A 9,716-nucleotide genomic window follows, 5' to 3' on the forward strand; every position below is an offset into this window, starting at 1 on the left:
GTAGATTCGATGGGTATTTTTTTTTTGGGGGGGGGGGGGTATTCATATTCAGTGACCTGCGAACAGGGTGAGTGATGGTTTCAATAATTTAAATATTTGCTGGTCAATCTAAGCCTAACTTATTGAGTCATTTAACACAGCAGGAGAGAACGCATTATATGCAATGCAATATAATGCATGATGAGTATTTAATGACTTGCCCCCTATTAGTTGTTGTCAATCCCCCTCCCCCCCCTCGTCGGTGCAAAAAATGATCCCTTGGGCAAAACCAGTTGAAAACCCCTAGAGACGTAATATCCTTCTCATTTTTCCACCCTTGACCCGTTTTCATGCCTGATCTCGAGATTAATCAATACTCGTTTTACAATCACATCGTACCGCTGAGTTTTTTGTGCTTTCTCCCCTAGCAGGTCTCCGTAGATTGTAGTTCCTTCTGGACCCTGGTCCTGACACCTGCTGCTGCCATCATCATTATTATTATTTTAGATATTAATCATATTACTGTACTCATAAACCAACATTACCCTCTCCTAAAGCCTCTGTGCTCTCCCTCCCCACAGGCTTCTGTGGATGGTGGTTCTATGTGATGGTGGTTGCGCCTGCGCAGTGTTAATTCTGTCGACGAAAACTATGACGAAAATTTTTCGTTAACGAACCTTTTTTCCCTGACTAAGACGTGACGAAAACGATCTTGAAAAATAAAAACTAAGTAAGTGGTACACTGGTAAGTGTTATTTGCCTAGCATGTTTAACATTCTCTTTCCTTACATCTTGTTGTCTTCCGCATCTTTGTAATTCTAATATTTTACCAATGACAGTGTTTCTAAATATTTTATTTTGGTTTGTTTTACAGAGGCACTGGATTAAGGACGCCAGCCGTTTGCTGGCGTCAATTGAAAGTGTTCCTTAGCGTATTGTTGCAGTTAGTTTACCTTGTTCCAGATGATTTTATGATTCATTTATTTATTATTGTATACATGCGGCATATTTTATGTTTTGATCTTGGTTACAAATGCCAAACATTTTTGTCTTGAAGGCATCTGAAAAACTCCAACCACTATGACCGAAATGAGTTTGGTTGTCTTTCTTTAATTTGTGGGGAATTAAATGCAAAAGTATACGGTTATAAGTAAACGGTAACATTCTGGTATTTATAACACAAAAACAGTAATCGTATGGTAAGAAACTGTAATCCAATATACGACAACATACCATAAATTACGGTAGGGCACTGTAAATAAAACAGTAAGTTACTAGCGTCGACTGCCAGTAAATTGCAGTTAATTCACAGTAAAATGCATTCAGGTTTACGGTAACATACAGTAATCCATTTTACGGTAAGATAGTGTAAAAAAACATTTACGGTCTTATACCGGTAAAATAACAGTAAATTCCTGGCGTCCTTGCTGCCAGTAAAATAACGTCAATTTACGGTGATTTCTTTTTGAGTGTAGGTCAGTTGGAATTTTAGGCCGGTCAATAAATAGGGGCAGTACATGGTTGGTCTACTATGATCAGATGTTAGTCCGTTCATGTTTTAACACCTGTGGTGTTCATTGTAATGTTTTGGGGGATACAAAACAGGTGACCGTGTGCATGGAGTACAGGAGGTGCGCTGGGAAGTGTATTTGAGAAAGACACCCAACCCCTAACTGCTCCCACTGTGTGGGATGGGTTGTACATGTAAACCATATCGTAAAAATGTAAACCATCTAATGCAATGCAAATGCGTCCACTTTAATGACATGTAATGTAAATGCAAGTCGCTTTGGATAAGTGTCAGCTTGAATGACCTGTGAATAAACTTGCCTCAACCACATAATACAAGGTTTCTTTATTTGTGTTATTGTCATTTTTTGCACTTAATATTTATTCTTGGACTTAACTTAATAAAATCATGGAAAGGATTTCCATTTGATTGAATGGCTTTCTTTTAGCACTAAGAAGTTAAGTTCGGCCAACTCAATTCTATTGAGTTAGGTTAATGTGAATTAATAGGTTAAATATAATTTGAACTCAATAAATTAAGTTCAACTAACTTAACTAAAATCTAGTTGAAAGTGGTTAAACCATTCATATCAATTCAACTCTACAAAAACTATAGTAACCCAACACAATAACATAGTGTTAGAGTAACGTAATTGTTTAGCATAGAGAGAAACCAATTTAATCATGTGGAAATCCTTTCCATGATTTTTTTGAGTAAAGCCAACGAGTAATTTTTTTGAGTGTAGTTTACAAGCTTGTTGAGCATGTCTGACTTCAGGGGAGCGCGGGGGGGCAACGTGGTACTGGCAAGTAGGCAGAAAGATTTATGGGGAGATAGAGTTAAGAATTCTGAAGGATATCTTAAGCTTTACTTTTTGTTGGTTAAATAACAGTCTGTTTAAAAATAAGGCTTTTATTACAAAATATCCAGCACAGGGTGACTGTTTCAGGGAGGCCCAAAGGAGTGGGGGAGTGAAGGGGAAAGGGGCCACCACTAGGTACCAGAAAGGAAAAGTCACACACACTGCAAAGCAAAAGATGTAGCGGCTATCCAGATGTTCTCTGCATCGCAACATTGTACAGACATGGACAATGAGAGACAGTGTGTGACAATATGAGCGACAATGTGTGAGACATGAGAGCGTGTGAGACAGTATGAGTGTGAGATGCATGTAATGGTAAAATATGTTATAATATTGTCTTTTGCTAAACCCGTGTGTGACTGTATTTGACCCTGACGTGCAAAGAGCAGCATGATACAAAGGGCGGTCACCAGCTGATGATCCTGCCTCATACCTCCTTAGACAAGAGAGAAAGGACCAGCGGAAACCAGAGGAGTCCTGATTGACGTCACGTGTATCCAGGGAAAAATAAATTAATATCTACAAACTCGGGTAAGAAGTTGAAATTCCAATTCTAAAGTAACAGTAAGAGTTGAACATAACGGAAACGGATGACTGATCAAGTGGTTGTTATAGTCTGGGGAATACAATTATTTTTTTACATTTTGGGTGTTTTTATTATTATTATTTTTAAAAATGTTTTTTGAGTACATGATTCCGGGATATTTCTAATGCATCATTTTATGCGAAGGTAGATAGGATCGTGTACGATAGAGATTTCACTCAGAACAAATTCTCCGAGATCGTAACGCAGATCGCTTGACTACCCGGGTAAAATAAGACCGTTGTTATTGACCAAACGTGAATTCCACCTGTGGAAATAGCACACACGTGAGTTTTACACTGAAGCAGGTAAGATGAGACCGTTGTTATTCACCTACGTGGATTCTACTAAAGTAACTGTAGAGGGGGTGATATCTAAACGTGAATTTTACGCTGAATTACATTCAAAATAAGACTATTGTTATTTCACCAAACGTGAATTCTACTGAATTAACTCTAGAATAAGATCGTGGTAATAACGTGACGTGAATTTTGAGTGGGGTTTTTGCAAAGTTTTTCCTTGAGTAAAGAAATTACGCCTTACGGTGACGACTGTATTGTAATAAGTAAACCGGTAGGGTCCACTAGTAAAAGATGGGTGGCTAGTCCGCAAAACACACGGAACCGTCGGGTCCGATTGTGGCAATGATGCAGCAGAAATACGGGAAAACATGTACAGAGTGTCTCCCATACTGGAAAAAAGAGTTTGGTTTTCCAGAAAACGGCTCGTTGAGTGCCGCTAAACTTAAAATGTTACTAGGGCATTTGGAAGCAAAGTTAAAACATTTGAAAAGTGGTAAAAATATCAAAGTTAAAGACTTAGAAATAACAGAGAAAAACCAGACATGTCTGGCATACTGGGAAACGGAATGTAAATGTAGGGAGAGAAAACAAACAATGAAGCAAATGGCGTGTCCAAAACCTGAAAAGCCTGACATAGAAACACAGAATAATCCACTTCTCCACTGTATCCATCCCTGACAGGGGCAAGCAGTCCTCTCCTGAACACATGCTACCAAACTCCCCCACCTCAACCAGCTCAACAAGCGGGACCAGCGCCACCTCCATACCAGACCCTCAGCGTCACCAGACTCCAGAACCAGGGCGGTCCAGCAACACCAATGTCCCCGACCAACCCCTTCTCGCATTACCCCATAGCCCAATCCACTCCAAAGCCCCTGGCCTGCCAATGGTCAAACCCTGATATGGACAGTATGGACGGTAATTTTGACGGCTCCCTCATCCAGGCCCCCATGATTCAGGTCCCGGGACCGGATGGGCGACTGATATTCAACAGGCAGCCTCTCACCTGCCCAACATCAAAAACGGTGCAGCCTTTGGAAAAGAGTTCCTGGCCTTCTGTAAAGAATTCATGCCCACCGGACCGAGATCCATCGTCTTCTGGTCAAACATGTGGGCCTGAGTGATTTCAGTAAATTCAGAGCGGTGGTCACTGGTCAGGGCTGTGACTCCCGCCACGAGGCACCCGACTAGGATCATGCAGATAACGTTGCCTACAGAGCATTTGTCACCGCAGTATATGCAGCTGTTGTTACAGCTTTTTCGGCAGCAGTAAACATGGCCCTCATCAACAGCACAAAACAAGGTAGGGCCGAAGATGTAACGTCTTACTATCAGCGTCTTGTGGCTGCTTTTCAGATTCACAGCGGCCTCGAGGAGCCCACAGACATAACCAACATGACTGTGTGGGAAACTCGTCTCAAGAACGCCTTCATGAACGGGCTTCTGCCAGACGTCAAAACTGCCACTGAACACTCTGTCGTGGGTCTGGAAGATGCCAGGCTCACAGAAGTGGTAAAACATGCACGACACAATTATAAAATGCATGTGGAAAATCAAATGCGTCAAGACAAACACAGCAAGCAGACTGGGGAGAAAGCCCAGCTCGCGATGCTCCAAACCATCCATCAAATGACTCTGGGTGCCGAAAGAAGGCCCGAACCCCCACCCACTTGGTCATTCTTACGGGAGGGGCCAACAGAGAGGACGAGGCTGGGGATTGAATCGTGGGAGGAGAAGGCGTTTCCATGCAGGGGCCCCACGAGAGGCGCAACCCGATGAATGCTTCCACTGTGGCGAAACAGGACATTGGAAGTTGGCACTTCAGACTGACGGTGCGATGGGGAGGGAGAGCGCATGTGTGACGGAAGACCGACTGCTTCCTCTCCAAAACAGGGAGGTGAAACACACCACACACAATGTTGCAAGACCTGCTTCCTCGCACGCACACCCACATACACACACATACAATGCTGCAATGAAGACCTGTTTCCTCGCACGCACACTGCAGAACAACTTGCTGAAAGATATTTTTCTGGTCCTCCTACTCTGCAGGTGAATAATAACAGTTAAAAAAAGTGAAAATGTTGCATTCAGTGACCACGTGGCCTAATGGACAAGGCGTCTGACTTCGGATCAGAAGATTGAGGGTTCGAGTCCCTTCTTGGTTGAAACTTCCAAGATATTTGTAAGAAGTCTTGTGCAAAGTTGAATTTCATCAGATATATGCATTGTTGTTTCCAACAAAATATACTTCCATTATATTTAAATTCATTCTCTTCACCGTGTATTTTAATGGGGAAATTAAAGGTGATAGGCTCTAACAACTGACTGACAATTGTTTACTGCCTGCATTTTAGAAGTTCTCATTTGGCATGAAATCTGGATTTACTGTAGTTGGATAAAATCAAGAGAAAAGGGCCGGTTAGCTCAGATGGTCAGAGCGTGGTGCTAATAACGCCAAGGTCATGGGTTCAATCCCCATACTGGCCAAGGATTGCCAGGATATCATGTTTTTATTTAGTCTGTGTTATTCCAGCCTCTGAAACTGTCCTATTCCAAAGAAGAATCCAATAGAAAGTGAGCTGATACTACATCCCATCCAGGTTCAATGATCTACCTCCATCCAAATATTTTTTTGTGGAAACCCATTCATCCTGTCTAGCAATGCCAAGCCAGTAGGTGATCCCACTGGTAACATTCTCAAGTATTCTCCCAGGCCAATTAAAAAAAATCTAAACTGTGTCTTTACCTGACATTGTCAGAACGTAATGGTGATACTATGTGATTGTAAGTTAAATCGCAAAACCCCCTGGTAACACTCATTCAACGATAAATCCGTCCACACTTGCAGTAGATGTTTAAATTCATGATGGCGTTGCAAACCTCAGGTGTTGAAAGATATTTTTCTGGTCCTCCTACTCTGCAGGTGAATAATAGCAGTTAAAAAAAATGAAACTGTTGCATTTAGGGACCACGTGGCCTAATGGACAAGGCGTCTGACTTTGGATCAGAAGATTGAGGTTTCGAGTCCCTTCGTGGTTGAAACTTCCAAGATATTTGTAAGATGTCTTGTGCAAAGTTGAATTTCCTCAGGTATGAGCGTTGTTGTTTCCAACAAAATATACTTCCATTATATTTAAATTCATTCTCTTCACCGTCTATTTTAATGGGGAAGTTAAAGGTGATAGGCTCTCACAACTGATTGACAATTATTTACTGCCTGCATCATAGAAGTTCTCATTTGGCCTGAAATCTGGATTTACTGTAGTTGGATAAAATCAAGAGAAAAGGGCCGGTTAGCTCAGATGGTCAGAGCGTGGTGCTAATAACGCCAAGGTCATGGGTTCAATCCCCATACTGGCCAAGGATTGCCAGGATATCATGTTTTTATTTAGTCTGTGTTATTCCAGCCTCTGAAACTGTCCTATTCCAAAGAAGAATCCAATAGAAAGTCAGCTGTTAGCATCCGAGATTAGTGTCCCGTACTGGGACATGGTCTGGGATATCACGCTCTATGGAACTGTGTATTCATCCGTCCACTGCACCTGCTGTTCTGCCATCAGCATCCGAGAATAGTGTCCCGTACTGGGACATGGTCTGGGATCTCCCGCTGTCTGGAACTGTGTATTCATCCGTCCACTGCACCTGCTGTTCTGCCATCAGCATCCGAGAATAGTGTCCCGTACTGGGACATGGTCTGGGATCTCCCGCTGTCTGGAACTGTGTGTTCATCCGTCCGCTGCACCTGCTGTTCTGCCATCAGCATCCGAGAATAGTGTGCCGTTCTGGGACATGGTCTGGGTTCTGCCGCTCTCTGGAGCTGTTATTTTCATCCATGCGGTACACCTGCTGTTCTGCCATCACTGTCCGGGAATGGTGTGCCGTTCTGGGACATGGTCTGGGTTCTGCCGCTCTCTGGAACTCTGTATTCATCCATAATGTACACCTGCTGTTCTGCCATCACTGTCCGAGAATAGTGTGCCGTTCTGGGACATGGTCTGGGATCTCCCGCTCTCTGGAACTCTGTATTCATCCATGCGGTACACCTGCTGTTCTGCCATCACTGTCCGAGAATAGTGTGCCATTCTGGGACATGGTCTGGGATCTCCCGCTCTCTGGAACTGTGTATTCATCCATGCGGTACACCTGCTGGTCTGCCATCACTGTCCGGGAATAGTGTGCCGTTCTGGGACATGGACTGGGATATCACGCTCTCTGGAACTCTGTATTCATCCATCCAGTGCACCTGCTGTTCTGCCATCACTGTCCGGGAATAGTGTGCCGTTCTGGGATATGGTCTGGGTTCTGCCGCTCTCTGGAACTGTGTATTCATCCATGGGGTACACCTGCTGTTCTGCCATCACTGTCCGGGAATAAAGTGCCGTTCTGGGATATGGTCTGGGTTCTGCCGCTCTCTGGAGCTGTTATTTTCCTCCATCCAGTGCACCTGCTGCTCTGCCATCAGCGTCCGAAAATAGTGCTCCGAAATCGGGTTAGTCGCGTGGGGAGCCACCCCCGTATCTCGGCTCCAGGAGCCTCTTTCCGCCCGGGGCCTGGCCCACTATGCTTAGGTCCAGCTGAGGAACGCTCCCCCCGAAGCCCGGGGCCCTGTCCTGGAGATCTGTTTCCGAAAACCAGGTTTCTGAAATCTGCGACCTGGTGGCCCAGTGATGTCAGCTAAAAAAAAAATTATCGAAGCGATCCAAAAATCCCCAGGATTTTTTAGGGCTTTCCTCTGCATTGTCCGAAAAAAACTTTTTTGCCCTCCTTATCAGCCCGACTGGAAACTTTAATTCTTTTTTAATTCTATTATTTTACCCGCGGAGGTCCGCAAACACCTCCAGGGGCCCACAACGGCCGAATTAAGTCCGGAGAAAGACGCCAGAACCCGGATCTCTTTACCAAACACCCCCAAAGCCCGGATAACGGACCCAAACACCTCCAGAGGCCCACAACGGCCGAATTAAGTCCGGAAAAAGACACCAGAACCCGGATCTCTTTACCAGACGCCCCCAGAGCCCGGAACACGGTCCCAAACACCTCCAGAGGCCCACAACGGCCGAATTAAACCCGGAAAAAGACGCCAGAACCCGGATCTCTTTACCAAACACCCCCAGAGCCCGGAACACGGTCCCAAACACCTCCAGAGGCCCACAACGGCCGAATTGAACCCGGAAAAAGACGCCAGAACCCGGATCTCTTTACCAAACACCCCCAGAGCCCGGAACACGACCCCAAACACCTCCAGAGGACGGGGACCTCCTAATTAAGCCCGGAAAAGGACGCCAGAGCCCGGGTACCGCTCCATGCCGCACACCACACCTGCAATACCGACCTCTCCCACCGGAGGGAGACAGAGGGCGCCTTCCACCCTGACTGCTGCCCGGGTGAGAGACACTATTCCTGGGGGGACTCTTTATCAGACTCCCCTTAACTAAAAGGGACTGCTGCCCGGGAAAGAGACACTATTCCTGGGGGGGGGGCCTTCTACCAGACCCCCCCTGCCCCAACACACCATCCCCAATTTCACAAGTATTCACATAGCATATTCAGTCAGAACTTGTCAATTTTAAATATCCACACCTGCAATACCGACCTCTCCCACCGGAGGGAGACAGAGGGAACCTTCCCCCCCATGACTGCTCCCCGGGAAAGAGACACTATTCCTGGGGGGACTCTTTATCAGACTCCCCTGAACTGAGCCGGACTGCTGCCCGGGAAAGAGACACTATTCCTGGGGGGACTCTTTATCAGACTCCCCTGAACTGAGCCGGACTGCTGCCCTGGAAAGAGACACTATTCCTGGGGGGGGGGCTTCTATCAGACTCCCCTGAACTGAGCCGGACTGCTGCCCGGGAAAGAGACACTATTCCTGGGGGGACTCTTTATCAGACTCCCCTGAACTGAGCCGGACTGCTGCCCGGGAAAGAGACACTATTCCTGGGGGGACTCTTTATCAGACTCCCCTGAACTGAGCCGGACTGCTGCCCGGGAAAGAGACACTATTCCTGGGGGGACTCTTTATCAGACTCCCCTGAACTGAGCCGGACTGCTGCCCGGGAAAGAGACACTATTCCTGGGGGGGCCTTCTACCAGACCCCCCTGAACTAAAAGGGACTGCTGCCCGGGAAACAGACACTATTCCTGGGGGGGGCCTTCTACCAGACCGCCCTGAACTGAGCCGGACTGCTGCCCGGGAAAGAGACACTATTCCTGGGGGGACTCTTTATCAGACTCCCCTGAACTGAGCCGGACTGCTGCCCTGGAAAGAGACACTATTCCTGGGGGGGGGGCTTCTATCAGACTCCCCTGAACTGAGCCGGACTGCTGCCCGGGAAAGAGACACTATTCCTGGGGGGACTCTTTATCAGACTCCCCTGAACTGAGCCGGACTGCTGCCCGGGAAAGAGACACTATTCCTGGGGGACTCTTTATCAGACTTATCTGAACTGAGCCGGACTGCTGCCCGGGAAAGAGACA

The 9,716-nt window shown here is 46.1% G+C and overlaps 4 non-coding genes across 4 annotated transcripts; all 4 read left to right on the forward strand.

Moving 5' to 3' along the window:
• Positions 1–5,331: 5,331 nt before the first annotated feature.
• On the forward strand, positions 5,332–5,404 carry trnar-ucg (transfer RNA arginine (anticodon UCG)). The gene has a single exon. It is a non-coding gene; the product is annotated as a tRNA-Arg (tRNA).
• Positions 5,405–5,652: 248 nt separating this feature from the next.
• On the forward strand, positions 5,653–5,726 carry trnai-aau (transfer RNA isoleucine (anticodon AAU)). Its single transcript has one exon. It is a non-coding gene; the product is annotated as a tRNA-Ile (tRNA).
• Positions 5,727–6,205: 479 nt separating this feature from the next.
• Positions 6,206–6,278, forward strand: trnaq-uug (transfer RNA glutamine (anticodon UUG)). The gene has a single exon. It is a non-coding gene; the product is annotated as a tRNA-Gln (tRNA).
• Positions 6,279–6,526: 248 nt separating this feature from the next.
• Positions 6,527–6,600, forward strand: trnai-aau (transfer RNA isoleucine (anticodon AAU)). Its single transcript has one exon. It is a non-coding gene; the product is annotated as a tRNA-Ile (tRNA).
• The last annotated feature ends 3,116 nt before the right edge of the window (positions 6,601–9,716 follow it).

The sequence above is a fragment of the Gasterosteus aculeatus genome, chromosome 6 (genome assembly GCF_964276395.1).
Source record: "Gasterosteus aculeatus chromosome 6, fGasAcu3.hap1.1, whole genome shotgun sequence".
NCBI lineage: Eukaryota > Metazoa > Chordata > Actinopteri > Perciformes > Gasterosteidae > Gasterosteus > Gasterosteus aculeatus.